The 15,399-nt window shown below is 41.5% G+C and overlaps 1 pseudogene across 1 annotated transcript in view; it reads right to left on the reverse strand.

Annotated features, from left to right (window-relative positions):
* Positions 1-866: 866 nt before the first annotated feature.
* Positions 867-15,399, reverse strand: part of LOC129560920 (protein Mis18-beta pseudogene) — a 68,781-nt pseudogene continuing 54,248 nt past the window's right edge. Inside the window, exon 3 of the transcript XR_016038418.1 lies at positions 867-15,278. The product of XR_016038418.1 is annotated as a protein Mis18-beta pseudogene (transcript). The remainder of the gene's footprint in view (positions 15,279-15,399) is intronic.

Consider the following 15,399-nt stretch of genomic DNA (forward strand, 5'->3'; position numbering starts at 1 on the left):
AATGTTTTCAAGATTCATCTTGTAGCATGTATCAGTATTTCATTTCTATTACCAAATGTTCTATATATGAATATGGCACATTTTATTTATCCATTCATCAGTTGATAGACATTTGTGCTTTCTCTCCCTTTTGGTTTTTATGAATAATGCTTTATGAATTTGGTTTTTATGAATTATGAACATTCCTGTGTATGTTTTTGTGTGAATGTTATATTTTTAATATTCTTGAATATATATCTAGGAGTAGAATTACCCGGTTATACAATAACACTATGTTTAACTTTTCAGGGGAATTGCCAAACTATTTTCCAAAGTGGCTGCATCATTTTATATTTTCATCAGCAATGTACATCATTGTCAACATGTGTTATTGTCCATCTTTTTGCTTATAGCCATTCTAGTGGGTGTGAAACAGTATCTCATTATGGTGTTAATTTGCATTTCACTAATGACTAAAGATGTTGAGCGGGCATTTATTTTTATGATTTGAGATAATTTTTACTAGAGAACTACAAAACAGAACTACTCGAGGAGCTTTTTTTTCTTGAGGAGCTTTTATAGGATACTACCTGGGCGTCACACCACTTAAAGTGGTAAAAATATTTACCATGATGGTCTATTAGTATTTGGAATATAATAGAAAACCAATTCAAAATGGCTTAAACTGTGCACAAAATTATCATGTCATATAACAAGAAGCACAAGGTCAGAGGGTTACAGAGTTGTTTAATACAACCACTCAGTACTATTATGGAGATCCAACTTCGTTTCTCCTATTGTGTCATCCAAGCATGCCCATTATGTCTGCACACTTTGTATTAACAGTAGCAAGATGACTGCAGGAACTCCGGGCAATCCATCTGGACCTGAAAATGTCTGGTGGAAGAGAAATCTATCTCAGAAACTTTTAGTTGTCTTTTCTTATATCTCATTGGCCTAGAACTGTATCACATGCCCAAATCTAAACCAATCAGAGACAAAAGAAATGAGAATCCCATGTATATAGTTGAATTGAGATTTTATTGCCTTACTAAATGGGAATTCTGCTAACAAGGAAGAAAGGAGAAATGGATGGTGGACAAGCAACTATAACAATGTCTCTGTTACATAGCTACAGGCAACAACATTATGATGATGAAAAATATTAGGCTGAAACTTGAAACTGCTGCTATTGTATTGCTGACACACACTAATTTCATAAGGTTCAGCCTAATCATTTCCAATGCCATTTGATAGACTGGGCTGAGGAATGAGGAGAGGGTAACATTGGTTCCGGTTTTAGTTTAATCACTAAAAACAGTATAGCTCATAAACCATGAATAACTTAAATTGATTGATACAAGTAAATCAGACTATTGTGAGCAAAAAGAATTTGTGTAATACAGGATTTTATTTGGAAACTCCCTGGCAGTCCAGTGGTTGGGACTATGCTTTCACTGCCTCGAGCCAGGGTTCAGTCCTTGGTCGGGGAACTAAGATCCTGAAAGCCATGCTGTGCAGCCAAAATAAACAACAGAATAATAACAGAATATTTTATTTGACTTCTTTATATGTTTCTTGGCACATCTCAAAGTATTTCCACTATTCTGAGGCCCAAAGCATTTGTCCTGATACACGTGCTGATGAAGCCCGTGAATGTTTCATTTATACAGACTTAACAGTTTGTTGAATTTTAATTTTGAACAATTAAATCACAGAATACATTATTCTGTTTTCATTAAGAAACATTTAAAGATTTCAAAGAGAGAGTGACTGTGTACCTTCCATTTTAGGGGTCTTTTAATCTAGGCAGACTTTGAGAAATCTAAAATAAGCTATTTAGTATATGGAAATGAATAGGACGTCTCATGACAGGGCTACCCTTGAATTATATAGAGCTATGCACAGAGCAGATTAGAAAATGGCAACCTTTCTCTTTTTGACATTTTAAAATTATGTTTTAATTTTTTGAATAGGCAATATATTCACACAGTACAAATTCAAATGATACAAAAGTTATACAGCATTCTCCCTCCCACAGCTGTTCCTCAGCCACTCAGGTCTCTTCTCCCAAGATAACTGCTACTAGAAGAAAATGTTTATGAATATTTAAACTTGCCTTTCCCTAGAAATAGCATAATTTACACCACTGTTCTGCTGCATTTTCTTGTTGCTGTTTGTTTTTTACCCAACAGGCTGTTATGAAGACCATTCCAAATTGGCATATAATGAGCATACTCATCTCTTTTTTATAGCTGCATAATATTTCACTCTGGAGAAGGAAATGGCAACCCACTCCAGTGTTCTTGCCTGGAGAATCCCAGGGACGGGGGAGCCTGGTGGGCTTCCGTCTATGGGGTCACACAGAGTCGGACACGACTGAAGTGACTTAGCAGTAGCAGCAGCAATATTCCACTCAATGGATATACTGTATTTCTTTAACCAGTCCCCTATTAGTGGACATTTAGATAGCTTTCAATATATTATGAATAGTGCTGCAAAGAGTAACTTCTACATATGTCATTTTATACTTATGCTAGTGTATCTCTAGGGAAGCTTCCTAAAGAGACATTACTACCTCAAAGAAGGTATGTTTTGTAATATTATAAATAAAGCCAAATTTCTCTTTATTCCAGAGAGGTTATAGCAATTTAAATTCCCACAGCAATGCATGAGAGCACTGTTTTCTCCACAAGTGGCAGCTTTCCAGAAAAGAGATTTCTTAGTTACCCCTTGCACCTTCAATCTGGGTGTGTGGGCAGGATAGGATCTTGTTCTCACTTTTAATACAGAAAAAAATGTTATGGTATTACAGGAACTGAAAAAAGAATATAACAATTAAATGGGTAAAAATTTGAGGATGCATAGGAGAATGAATGGAAAGGCATGATTAAAATATTGACAGTATTTAAAATCTTTATACTTTTCTACAATTAACTCTGGTTCTGTTTGTAATCAGAAAACAATAGTAAAGTCACACTACTCTTGTCCTTGGGTTAGGAATCTCATTCCCTTTAGGCAAAGCCCTCCTTTATAGGAGCCTTCATTTCAGTTCCACTAAAGGCTGAGCACCTACTCTTCCCTCAGTGTCTCCTCTGCTGAGCCAGAGATGCAAAGGAACTGGGGCAGAGACCACAACACATCTGCATAGTCTGAAAAAGCTACCAAAATGAAAATTCCAACAAGAACCCCTCTTATATTTTTAAAATTTGTTTTATCAATTTCAATGATCATGGTGGAGTTTCACTTGCTTTCTGGCTTTTCTACCATGGTGGTTTCTGTTTTTCACCAAGACCATTAAACATTCTGAACTTCCAAAGACAATGCTATCCAAAAAAAAAAAAAGACCTGCTCACTTGATAACAGCCTCTGGTTCCCCCCGGCAGTCCATACCCAGCCTGGGCAAAGGCAGTAAATTAGAAGCATTTCTTCCAGGAGGTGACTCAGATATCCCAGGCTGGCCCAATGCTGCACTCACTCTGCATACAGACTGAGAGCTGTTGCAGTTGCAATATTCTCTCTAAACTCCTGCTCGTTTGTTGACTTGTAGAGGCTTGCATTCCAAAAAAGGTAATTTGAAAGTGCTGCTGAATTTAGATGCATTTTGCTAATTTGTTTTTATTATGCATAGAAATATTGGTATAAAAGGTGTTTCAATTATTTTCTAAGGGAGGGACCTATGCATTCTCTGCAGCCACAAAGCTTTTAAATGGAGTTATTTTTCTCAGCCTATAATCGTTCTCCCTTTTAAGTACCCCAGCAGAAAAAGTAAGTTTACTGCTCCTCGCACAATGGGCCTCTTCACTTTTTAGGTTTGGGAGACCTGGGTGACCTACGAAAGTTAATTAGAAGGTTAACAAAGACGAAGACAGAGTCGAACCCATCGCCTCTCCTTCAACCAAAGATGTCATCCATTAATTAGGGAAATCGTTAAGGTGGCCTTTATAGAATCCATAGAAAGTCTGCAGTTGGCAGTCGACAGTTTTGATCAGATTTTCCTCTCCCCAATAATGCTATCCTTAATAGTACGAAAAGCAGAGGTCTGGGGTGGGGGAGGGGAGAGAGGAGGGGGTGGGAAGGATGTGTTTCAGCAACAGTACAGTTAACCAGCCGCTGATTGTGACGGCTTTGATTCTCAGGCTGCCCCGCATTCTTGTTCCATGATGTAATCCTTATTGAACCTGGAAGGCGAGGGAGAGCGAGGGAGGCGGGAGAAGCTTCTGCTCCCGCCTCGAAGCCACAGGAGGCCCTGGGAGTTAGGAGCTCTCCCCCGGGGTGGGCCGCGCTGCCAGACGCTCTGCGGCAGCACCGCGGCTCCAGCAGCCCCGAGGACTAGGGCAGCTCGGGCTGGGCGCGGCTGTCCGGGTCTGGTGGGCGCCCGGACTCTTTTGGTTGCTTTGAGGAGGACGGTTTCTCCCTGTCTCTCTCCCTTCCTGTTGATTCTCTGCAACCAAAACACCAGCTCAACTAAGGAAAAACTTTTGAGTCTCTTTGCCATCTTGAGAACCACAAGGGAAATAGAAAACTCTGCGTATTTGGTGGTGGTTGCATAGTCAACGACCTCTCTGCCATCCCGTTTCTGGTCTCCTCTTGTGCTTATTTGAACCCAGAATTTGTAATTTAGACAGTAGAGCCTTGGTATTATGTATTTAAGGTGGTGTTAATTCTGATTATGAAATGCCTTTATTTTTTAATATAGAACTTTTTTCTCTACATCATTTAAACTATTTTTAAGTGTACAATTCAGCGGCATTAAGTATATTCACTTTATTGTGTACCTATCACCACCATCCATCTTCCCCAACTGTCTACACTGTGATACTTACTTTTTAAACTACATTACAGGGTTGGTTCCATGGTTTCCCAAGTTATCAGTAAGCTCTTAAGGAATCGGCATCTTTTAGTCTTGGGAGTTTTTGCATAGTTCTTCAATGGCAAAAGTTGGAACCATACAATGTGGCCCTTGTTTACCATGCAAAACATTTCTATGTACCTCTGTGTCTCGCTGGACTGATATTGAGCAAATACTGTATAAAACCTCACCTAGACAGTACATCGCCATTTTGGTTTGCCTTACTTATGCCACCCCAGAGTGGGTAAGGGTTGCTCAGAGAAGGAAGTGTCACTCTCAGTTCTTAGCATCACCATGGAAAGGACCCAAACTACTATTCTATACATACAAAGTTACTAACACCGAGGCCCTTGTCTTTCTCAGCCAAGGAGAGTTCCTTTCCTCTGTCTTCCTCCCAGCTCCTTCCCACACAGGAGGCTAAACTTCATGGCTCAAACCAGGGCCTGGAACAGCAGCTGCCACCAAGGTCCTGTGAGCAGCCCCTTTAGTTATCCCTCCCTTCCTGGCTGAAGGCACAGGGCTGGGGAAAAAGAGGGAGGGCGAGTGTCCCCAGCTTAACAGAGGAAATAGTAGTAACTTGTCAAGCAGCTAAATGATTATAAGCGCATGGAATAAAAAAACATAAATTATGAAACACAAGATTTACATGTCTTAGCTCTCTGTGTGTGCTCAGTTGCTTCAGTCGTGCCCAACTCTTTTCAACCCTATGGACTTTAGCCCACCAGGTTCCTCTGTCCATGGGATTCTTCAGGCAAAAATACTAGAGTGGGTTGCCATGCCCTCCTCCAGGGGATCTTCTCAACCCAGGGATCGAACTCCTGTCTCCTGTATCTCCTGAATTGGCAGGAGGATTCTTTATCACTGAGCCACTGGGGAAGCCCATGTCATAGCTCTATATGTTATCAACATGAAAATTTAAAATAAAACCCCAACACTGAAGCTGCTGTATAGCACAGGGAGCTCAGCTTGGTACTCTGTGATGACCTAGCGGGTGGGATGGGGATGGGGTGGGGAGAGAAGCTAAAGAGGGAGGGGATATATGTATACTTACAGCTGATTCACACATTCTATTCTATTCACACATTCTATTGTTGTACAATAGAAACTAACACAACATTGTAAATCAATTATCTTCCCCATCCAAAGGATCTCTATTCCCACCCCCCAAAGCTTTGTACCTTTGATTTCAGTTTTATTGTAATGTATACTTAGCATGTTGTTAAATTGCTTCATATTTCTTTGCTGTCATGGTTAGCAATGTATAAAGGACCCTCAACTAACTGAATTAACAGTCTCTTAGTGGCTAGTTGGTGGTGGTTGAGCCACACACATAAAGTGCTCCTGTGTGACTTCTCTGCTTCAAAGATTGCTTGCTGAAGCACTTAATCTGGCCACCTTAATGGCATTTTAAGAGTCATCAGAGGAGCTTTGAAAATTTCTAAGATGCATCTCAGACCAATTACATAAGGATTTCTGAGGGTAGGACTATAGAATGGTATGTTTTTAAAGCTCCCCAGGGATTCCAATGTGCACTTACGTATCTAAGGTGGTTTATGAGGTTGAGAACTGTGATGTTTAATTTTATTTATCAACTTGAATGAACCAAGGGATGCCCAGATATTTGGTCAGACATTATTCTGAATGTGTCTGTGGGGGTGTTTTGGACTGAAGTAAACATTTAAATCAGTAGCTGAGTAAAGCAGACTGGCCTTCCTAATGTGGGTGGGTCTTATCCACCAGCTGAGGACTTAAATAGAACTAAAAAAGGAGTAAGAGGGAACACCTCCTACGTGACAGACTTTGAGCTGGGATATCAGTTTTTTCCTGCCTTTGGACTTGAAATGAAACATCATGGGTTCTTCTTGGATCTTGAGACCACCAGTCCTTGGACTGGAGCTACAGCTGACTTTTTTTTCTTTTTTGTAGTTTTGTTTATTTATTGGCTGTGCTGGGTCTTTACTGCTGTGCAGGCTTTTCTCTAGTTGTGGTGAGCAGGGGCTACTCTCTTAGTTGCGGTGCGTGGGCTTCTCATTGCAGTGGCTTCTCTTGTTGCACAGCATGGGCCATTTTGTGCATGAGCTTTAGTAGTTGCGGCATGTGGATTCAGTAGTTGTGGCTTCCAGACTCTAGAGCGCAGGCTCAGTAGTTGTGGTCACAGGCTTAGGTGCTCCAAAACGTGTAGGATCTTCCTGGACCAGCGATCGAACCCACATCTCCTGCATTGGTAGGCAGACTCTTTACCATTGAGCCACCAGGGAAGCCCCTCCCATCCATTCTTGAAGTTGATCTTTCTTGAGAAGTGATAAAATAGCACCTATTGTTGAAGACAGCAATAAGGCCTGAGCCTGATACTCCTGTTTTGATTCTGGATCAGTCTTTTGGCTTGAACTGATCAAGAGTCACTTCCTTCAGAATCTTCAAGAGCAAATTTAAATGAGTATGCATTAACATCATCTTCTCTTTCAGATCTGCAACCATTTCTGGTAGAGATGTGCTGTGAATATCCATCTCGGGTGCATCTACTATGGCTTTTGCTTTTAAGAGGAAACACACCATTTTGTCACTGCAAAGGCAGAAGTGACCTCTCAAGGCAGCCAGGGCAGAATGGGTAGAATACAGATGGAAACGAATGGAAATCTCACAGGAACTACAGAGTAAAAGGTTTTAAGTGTTGCCTTTGAAGGAACTTTCAAGGCCAACGAGGAAGGGAGCCTCATAAACTACATTATTGTGACTCTGAAGAAGTTCCTGGCCGCAAGGGCTCTCAACAGGTCCCAGGGGAGGTGCACAGCATGGTACTGTGCATACTGGAACATGGAGCACCTCTCTGGCTGCAACCACCACAGCAGTCCTGGGCTGGATGGCATCTCCTCCAGCCCCAGCCCTGCAGGGCTGAGCACAGAAGACCCTTTCACCACTTGCATGTCCCACTCCATGGAAGTTGTAAAAGAAGGTTCATCAATCGCCTTCTTATCCCCATCAGAAAAGTCACCCCACAGCTGTTTTGCAAAGTGAGAGCAATGCCTCTGCAGCTGAGCTGCCATCTTCCTGCCTATACTTGGTTCTTGAACAATGCCACTGTTGGGGTGCTGACCCTCAACTGAGTAAAAGAAAAAAAACCCAAGCATAACTTCACAATTAGCCCTTCATCTGAAAAGCTGCATCTGCAGAATCAACCAACCTTGGATGGTGTAGTACGTATTTAGTGAAAAAATTTGCATATAAATGGACTTGGTAAAGTTCAAACTGATGTTGTTCAAGGGTTAACTGTACATTATTGGCTCTCTTAGTTCTCAGGCCTTTGAACTTGGACTGCAACTACACCATTAACTCTTGTGGGTCCAGGTTGCTGACTGCAGATTCTGGGACTTGTCAACCTCCATGACTGTGTGAGACAATTCCTTACAACAAATCTATTTCTGTATAGATATTCATCCTATTGGTTCAGATTCTCCAGAGAACCCTGACAAATATAGATTTTGGTACTATGAAGTGGGATGCTGCTGCAACAAATACCTAAAAATGTGGAAGCTGCTTTGGAACTGGAAAATAGGTGGAGGCCAGAGGAGCTTTGAGGTGCATGCTAATAAAAAGTCTATATTGCCATTAGGTACTAGTGGTAGAAACATGGATGTTAAAGGTGATTCTGGTGAGAGCTCAGAAAAAAAAAAAGAGAGCTAGAGAGAAAGCCTGGATCTTCTTAGAAAATACTTAGCAGAATGTTTGTAGAAATGTGAATGTTAAAGACTATTCTCATGAAATTTCAAGTAGAAGTAAGAAATAGGTTATTGGAAACTGGAGGAAAGGTGCTCTTTATTATCTAGTGGATAAGAACTTGGCTGAACTGTGCTCTAGTGTTTTGTGAAAGATTAAACTCACCAGCAATGAAACTGGGTATTTAGCAAAGGTGATTTCTAAAGCAAAGTACTGAAGATGTAGCTTTAGTCATCCTTACTGCTTTTAATAAAATACAGGAGATTAAGATGAGCATGAACCATAGATCCAATCAGTCATTTCAGCAGATGCCAGAAACAGAGATTATACCACCAGAAACGTGCTAGCTTCAAGAAAATGGGATAGAATGAAGGAAGGTTGCTAACATGGGCTATCCTTCAAGAAAAGAGAATGATATGAAGGTGATTCAGAGGGCTGCCTAACATAGGCCCAGGGGACAAGGCTGTTTCCTTCCTGGTTTCAGAACTTGGGGCCCTTGAAAAAAGCCGTGGTGGGGGCTCTCAGCAGAGAACTGGAGGAGTAGGGCTGCCCACAGAGCCTTGAGGGTGACACTGCCACCTCAGTGGCCCCGAGGGCAATGCCTCAAACCAAAGAGGATTATACCCAAGCCTTTAAGATCTAATGGAATTTTTCTTGCTAGGTTTTAGACTTGCCTGGGACCTGTCACCCTTTCCTTCTTTGCTGTCTCTTCCTTTTGGAACAAGAATGTCTATACTATGCTTGCCTCCCCACTGTATTTTGAACATATAACTTGTCTGGTTAGGAAAGGAATTTTTCTTTAGGATGAGTCTCACCCATTTCTGCTTTAGAAGCTATTTAGATTAGACTCTGGACTTTAGACTTTAGAGTTGATGCCAGAATAAATTAAAATCTTAGGGGTTGTTAGGATGGAGTACATGTATTTGCACGTGAGAAGGACATGAATTTGGGGGCCCCAAGGGTCAGATGCTGGGAAGGATTGGGGGCGGGAGGAGAAGGGGACGACAGAGAATGAGATGGCTGGATGGCATCACTGACTCGAAGGACATGAGTTTGAGTGAACTCCGGGAGTTGGTGATAGACAGGGAGGCCTGGCGTGCTGTGATTCATGGGGTCGCAGAGTCAGACAAGACTGAGCGACTGAACTGAACTGAAGGGTCAGAATGTTATGGACTGAATATGCCCCCTCAATTCATATACCTAAGTCCTAACCCCCCAATGTTTGGAGATAGGGCTTATTGGGGGGTGATATGGGTTTAATAAGGCCATAAAAGTGGGGCCTTAAATCAATAAGGCTGGCATCCTTATAAGAAGAGGAAGAGACACTGGAGCCCTCTCTTCCTCACGTGAGGATGCACATCTGTAAGCTAGGAAGAGAGCTCTCACCAGAAACCAGATTGACCAGTACTTTAATCTTAGACTTCCTAGCTTCCAAAGCTATGAGAAAATAAATTTCTGTTGTTTGAGTTACACAATCTATAGTATTTTGTTATGGTAGCCTGAGTAGACAAATATAAGAACCATCTAAAGGAGATATCAATCACTGCCCCCACACATATCCCCTTCTAAAATAATCTACCCTCACCTGCCCCATGGGATACAGGCTCCTGTGTCCTCAGCTTATTGGTCAGGGTGAGCACCTGACCCAGAAGACTCTATCCATGGGCCCCTGAAACATTTCATGCATAAACCCCACAGATCAGAGTTTCATTTATGCTCATAAGATCTTCTTTTGCATTGTGAATTCTCTAGGCATAACTCACGTTAGGGTAAGTTACTTGGTCAGATCTTAGCACCTACCTGAAAAGCTCATTGTAACAGTGATTTTGAAACTTGAGGCACTTTCCAAAAAGGAAAGGCTTAAAAGGACAGCAGTTAGGATCTTTCAGAAGCAAAGGTCAGAATGTGAGTGTAGGACACCTATAGGGGAGTGGCTAAGAAGTAGGTGAGGGTGGGGAGATTGAAGGACACAAGGCACTGCAGTTTTCCCTGGGGATTCTTTACCCCTCACCTCCAATTCGTCTTGAGAGTGGCCTTTGTCATAATTGTCCTAATCAAAGCAAATTTGACTGTAAGGGTTAAAGAACCATTCAAACTTACTTATGTATTGGGGGAAGGGTCGTTATTGAATGGATACAGTGGAAGTCCAGCAGGACTTCTTGGGAAACTACAGTTATTTCTTCCTCTTTCCCCCACCCTGCTCCTTACCACCAGGCCCTGTGGCTTCTCGTGTTAGTTCACCGGGCAGGTCTACCCACCCTCTCTTACAAAGGCTCTCTCAGCCACCTCAAGGTGGGATGGGCCTGGCCGGGGTTGTCAATCATAAAACATCCACTGAGGAAATTCATGCTGAAAATTTCTGTTCAGATTGTTAGAAATGTCCAAAGATACCTTATTTTGTCTATTTTAAGTCCTAAATAATTAGATTTAAGTTTGGATAATAGGCATACTGAGTGAAGTATTATGATTCATTTTCTGATAAAAATTTTGTGTTAACAACAAAATTCTTTTATTAAAAAACCTCTATTGTAAAGTATTTCTAAAATGTTTACTTTCCTCTCTTTTTAAGATAGTGACAATATTTGCTCCCTTTTGGTGATATTTGAATCATACGTTTTAATAGCAATTCCCATGGAAGAGATCTCAGGGAAAAGTAGAAACTACTGAGTTTAGAGAGTCAGAACACCACATTCATCCCAGCTGTATCATCCAAGGAACCTCAGGCATGTCACTGAGCCTCTCTGAGCCCTGCTTTCCTCATATAAGAAAGAGGAAATGATGGTAGGAATACTTTTCTTTTTATCTGGGGGTAATCACTTTCAATTTATATGTGAAATTAACTTGAAAGTTGAAAGCTTCAGTTTTTATCTCTGGTATATAGGACTTGCACTATAAATGTCTGTTGAATGACTTTTATAGTGTGAATGATCTCCATATACAAGGATAGGAAATTGGGCTGAATTTGTGTATATTCTAGATCATATTAGGGTTTTTTTTTTTTTGATACCAAATTCCTCATAGGAACTAGTTCTTTTGGTTTTTTTTTTTTTTTTTTTCACAAAGTGAAAGTAGGAAAACAAATATATAAGTTGAGGGTTCATTCACTGAATATATGTTTAACTAAGTTGCTACTGTACAAGAAAGTCATTAATAGTGTATTCATTTCTTTTAAGCTTATTCAACAAATACTCACCAAGGATATTGGGAACATGTTGTTGAATAGACATGATCCTTGTCGTCATGGAGCTGACAGTCTCGTACTTGAAACACTCATACATCAAAAAGACACTAAGGATATATGCTCCATCTCCCCTGGCCTATTTTCTGAGTTCCTGCAAATGTTTCTTTTGACCAGGGCCTAGAACGAGTTGGGGGAAGCAGGACAAACACCAAGGTCCAGCAACTGAGAAGAGGGCTTGGGCCTGAATATAAATCCCACATAATAATTTTTAGATCACTGTCCTTGGCTGAGGTGGGGGAGAAGATTTTTTTCACCAAAGGTGGAACACTGATTGTATATAACAGTATCTAAATGTCATGTCTTGCCTCTACTCCAATATACTAACACTATTCCAATAGCTATCTAATAGCTAACACTATTTGAGAGTCTGTCCAGGGTCAGGCACTGTACTGAACACTTTCCATGTTTTGTCTTTAATCTTCACACCAGCCTTGCAAGATAGATACTTTCATCATCCTCAGTTTGCTTACGAGGAGACTGCAGCTACAGAGGACATGGCCAAGGTCACAATAGATGGTTATACCAGAATTAAACCTGTTCTGTCTTACTTGAGTACATACCTTCTTGCTGCCAAACCATGTAGGGCATTTACTATTTTCTAAACAGGACAGTGGGCTTCCCAAGTGGCACTAGTGGTAAAGAACCTGCCTACCAATGCAGGAAACATAAGAGACGTGGGTTCAATGCCGGGTTGGGAAGATCCCCTGGAGGAGGGCATGGTAACACACTCCAGTATTCTTGCTTGGAGAATCCCATGGACAGAATAGCCTGGTGGGCTACAGTCCATAGGGTCGCAAAGAGTCAGACACAACTGAAGCAACTTAGCACGCATGCAAACAGAACAGTAAGAAAGCTGTGTTTCTGTCCCTTGTCACAAAATACATGTCTTTCAATATAATACATGATAATAACAACAGGTAATATTAATTGAGCAATTACTATGTGCTAGATACTATCTCTTGCCTGGAAAATCCCATGGATGGAAGAGCCTGGTAGGCTGCGGTCCATGGGGTTGCTAAGGGTTGGACATGACTGAGCGACTTCACTTTCACTTTTTACTTTCATGCATTGGAGAAGGAAATGGCAACCCACTCCAATGTTCTTGCCTGGAGAATCCCAGGGACGGGGGAGCCTGGTGGGCTGCCATCTATGGTGTTGCAGAGTCGGACATGACTGAAGTGACTTAGCAGCAGCAGCAGCAGCAGATACTATCTTAATCTATTTATATGTATGAATTTATTCAATCCTCAAAAACCTATGAAGCAGTTACTCTTTTTATTAAACTTTAACTATTATTTTCCAGTGAGTCAACTCGTCGCATGAGGTGGCCAAAGTATTGCAGTTTCAAGGTTGGGGGCGGGAGGAGAAGGGGACGACGGAGAATGAGATGGCTGGATGGCATCACCGACTCTGTGGACATGAGTTTGAGTGTACTCCAGGAGTTGGTGATGGACAGGGAGGCCTGGCGTGCTGTGATTCATGGGGTCGCGGAGAGTCGGACACGACTGAGCGACTGAACTGAACTGAACTGAACTATTATTTTACAAACGAGGAACTGAAACACAGAGAGATGAAGCAATTTGTCTACGATAACTGAGCTGATATATGGCAGAGACAGAGTCAGACTCAAGTTGCCTGGGGCCAGAGATTAAAATCTGTCATTTCATCCAAATGAAATACATTATTTTCAATGTCTATCAGTTTCATTAATTGGTGAAATAAAGATCACTAGTATGTGAGGGACCGTTCTTCCCTACCTCCTACCCCCATAAGCAGAAGACCCAATTCCATTCATAGTCTGATGGAACACTTTCCTCTGTCATTGTGCAGTGTGAAACTTATACAACTGAATGTAGTATCTCTGAATTTCATCTGCTGTGGAATGGCACATGATAAAAAATGTACCACATATTCTAAGTCTGTGCTTTCTCACTAATTTAGTCTTTTTTCTCAAATGCATAGCATATCCCATAGACATGAGAGTTCCCTCAAAAAGTTAACAGCACTCTCTGAGAAGAGGAATTGGCGAAACCCAGGAACATTTTCTTTAGCAGCTCAGGCAAGTGACTGAAAAGTCAAAAATTAATTTTTTTTACAATATCAGATTTTAGATCTTCCCTCTGACTGACTGACTTTTTGGGTAAATTGGGCAGTGGCATAACTGACCGGGCAGCAACCTCAGTGGCTCAGCTAGGAGCGAGGCATAGGCAGAAGGCAGCAGGAAAGTGTTGGGGCATCAGATTCGTGAATTCTAACTTCAGTCTACTAAAAACAATCTCTTTCTTTCTGTATCACAGAGACACACATGAGAGATTTCTGAAGCAGGCTGATGCCCTCAGATATAAACCTAGTTTGTGGCTATGAACTATTAAGGATGCTTGATAACTACTAATTAAGTGAATTAGAAACACAATATATAATTACTGATGTTCTACTTTCCCCCCTGTCTTTGCTGCACCCCAGGAAAAAGTTTCCACGGCAATTGGTTTGTATAAGCAAAAACCAAAATTAAATTAAGAGGTCACATGCCAGTAGCAAAGACAAAATCAGGGAAACATTTTCTAATCAGAAATTGCAAAGAAGTTTGGGCCTTTATATAATAGAGAAATTAGGATTGGATAGTGGTATTCTTTCAACCAACTTTTCACAAATATTTCCTGGAACAGGCCCAAGGACTGAATCCTCATTTAGCCTATTCTTTTTTCAGATATAATTGAATTCACTTGTTTTGGTTTCTGCCTCCCCACCTTCCACCCAGAGGTAAGGGCAGTGCTGCTCTGCTTTCATGTGGCACAGGCACAGTCATAAACCACGTTTGAATATCTCTTCTCCAGGTATCAGAGGCTCTAGGTCTTTTCTTCCAAAGCTCCTGTCTTCTCACACCCCAGGGAAATTCCTCTATACCCTCCGCTCCCCCAGTGATGCTCAGCAATCTGCCCCTCCACTACCTTGCACTCCCCAGCCCCAAAAGTTATCCTATGAAAATGAACAACTCCATCAGCTGTGGAGGAGATCATCTGAAAAATACCCTCTGAGAGAATTCTGGTGCAGGAACATACAAAGAGGCGTCTAGAATCTTTGACTGAAATCACTGACCGTTGCGGGAGGTGACACTAAGCTGAAGGAACATGCATTCCTTAGGGAAGAGGGATGTATGCATCAGTAGGAAGAGGGATGTATGCATCAGTAGGAGGAGGAAAGATAGCTCTTGTTGTTGTCTGGGGTCCATGGGAGAGGATTTAGCAACACACACATCAGGATGGAGTGAAAAGTCTCTAAAGACATATTCATTCCCACAGCAGGCCTCTGGTTTGGCTTCTACTTAGCTCCTTAGACTCACCAGCCATCTCCAAGGGAAGGGGAGGACGTGACTAGTCAAACGATTCCCACCACCCCCCTGGATGCCTCTGCAAGCTCCTGGAGTTCTCCCTGGCAGGGTGGCTGGCTGACTTGGCTTCAGAGTTTTATGAATATGAGCTTTTACTTCTGCTCCTTGAAATTAAAAAAAAAAAAAAGTTCAGATGAAGGCACAACAGGGAAAGGTAAGAAACCTATGTCTCTCTCCTCTCTGTTCTTAAATGGTAGTTAAGAGGTAGTTTTTTTAAAAGAAATT

Source organism: Moschus berezovskii, chromosome 10 (assembly GCF_049115385.1).
Source record: "Moschus berezovskii isolate FMDL1 chromosome 10, NW_MosBer_1.0, whole genome shotgun sequence".
In the NCBI taxonomy this organism is placed as follows: domain Eukaryota; kingdom Metazoa; phylum Chordata; class Mammalia; order Artiodactyla; family Moschidae; genus Moschus; species Moschus berezovskii.